The sequence below is a fragment of the Tupaia chinensis genome, unplaced genomic scaffold (genome assembly GCF_000334495.1).
Source record: "Tupaia chinensis unplaced genomic scaffold, TupChi_1.0 Scaffold138464_1, whole genome shotgun sequence".
Taxonomy (NCBI): Eukaryota; Metazoa; Chordata; class Mammalia; order Scandentia; family Tupaiidae; genus Tupaia; species Tupaia belangeri.
Window position 1 is genome coordinate 115,801 of NW_006198360.1, and position 1,772 is coordinate 117,572.

Consider the following 1,772-nt stretch of genomic DNA (forward strand, 5'->3'; position numbering starts at 1 on the left):
TCTTTCGGGTGAGCGCACCCCACCAAAAAAAAAAACCTTTAAAAAAAAAAAAAAAAAAAAAAGGAATCAAAATGGGCCATAATTAAAGACAAAAGGGGCACCCAGACCATAAGTTCAGATGAAGCAATAAGTCTTGTGACCATGACCTCATGGGACCCAATCATTTCTCCAAAAAGGCCTTATAAAAACTCAGACATCTGACTCTTCGGGGTCTACTCAGTTGAGAGCTCCCCTTTCATGCTTGAAAGGATTTACTTCCTTCCATCACTGAATAAACTCCATTTCCTACTTATAGCCACGTCTCATTCCTTATGAGCTGTAGACAAGAATGTGTGTCTTGCTGTGGGTGCGATAACCCCTGTACCCTCGGTCCATTGCATCAGTATTATCCAAGCCTTAGATCAAATGTCACCTCTAAGAAAGACTTACACTGACTGCTCTGTCTCAAGAGCCCTTGACAGTTAATGCTTTATCGTTTTATCTCGCTTAAATCCTTTCAGAGCACATGTTATGTTGTAAATCCTCTCTCTCTTTTGTTTAGTCACGTATTGTCTATTTTCTCCCTTCTAGAAGGTGAGCTACAAGGGGTGGAAATCGTTCAGCTCTTATTCACACCCAACACCTATATGAAGATACATGGCACATAGTAGGATTAATAATTCCATCAACATTTATTATACCAATATTGGTTTGTGTGGAGGAAGTTTAATGACTACATTCCAACATCAGGTATAAAAAAGTTACAGTAAATTTGCTTTTATTTCTCTATCACCCTGCCTGGAGGATCAGCATTTAGGACCACAGAAGCTGAGGGAACCGCAGTGGTATTCCTCACATAGTGCCCTGGGGCAGAATAGACATGTCTGAGCGGTTGCAAGTTCAGTCCAGCAGGAGGATCTTGTTTCTGCAGCAGCCTGTTTTAGGAGCTGAGTTGTCAACTCAGTCATGCTAGTATCTGAAGCAGAGTGTCCCCCCGCCCACCCCCCACCCCGCTTGATCGACAGCCCTTTTGTTAGAATGCTAATTTGTGTTTAACATTTTCTATCATATAGAGAATTCAAATTGCCACTTAAAAAAAAACTGCATAAAATATAAGTAAAACCCCTACTTCTCCACATTAAATATGTGCTTGTACTTGGACATTTACTTAACTCAAGTGTAGGAAAAAATGTTCTACTGGGCCAAGTTTGATTGTTTATTGGTTCTTGGAACCTTGATTACCAAAAACAGCAACAAAGCTAAGCCCGGTTTCTGCGTGAACCACATCCTTTGTTTAAGCAGACAGTTGATCTCAGGCTGCTACAGTATTTTGCATTTGATCCTTTCTGCCAAGTTTCCTCTGCTGATCTGAATGAATGGATTCCATCTGAAAATCATAGGATTAATAATTACACTCTAAGCTTACTAAAATTCTCTGTCACTGCCATTTTCTCTATTTGGTGCTTTTTCCCAGGAAAATAACAAAGCAACCTCACAAATATGCCAGGCAGAGATTTTAAATTTAGCTAGGGCAGGTTCCTCTCCCAGATCCCTATGACTCACCTCTACCTCCCAGGGCCCGTCCCGCTGCTGAAGAGCTGCTGAGATGGATTCAGGCCAGCTCTCTGCTCAAGCCTGGGACTTGGTGCTATCCCTTCCCCTATCCTGTGAACCTTCGGCAAGGTGGTATCCAGAAGAGATAACGCAAACATGGCTGCAGGCTGCTCATCTGTATGTAAAACAAGGTAGACCAGCAAGACATACTTTCTTGACACCGCTTAGGACACAGTTAT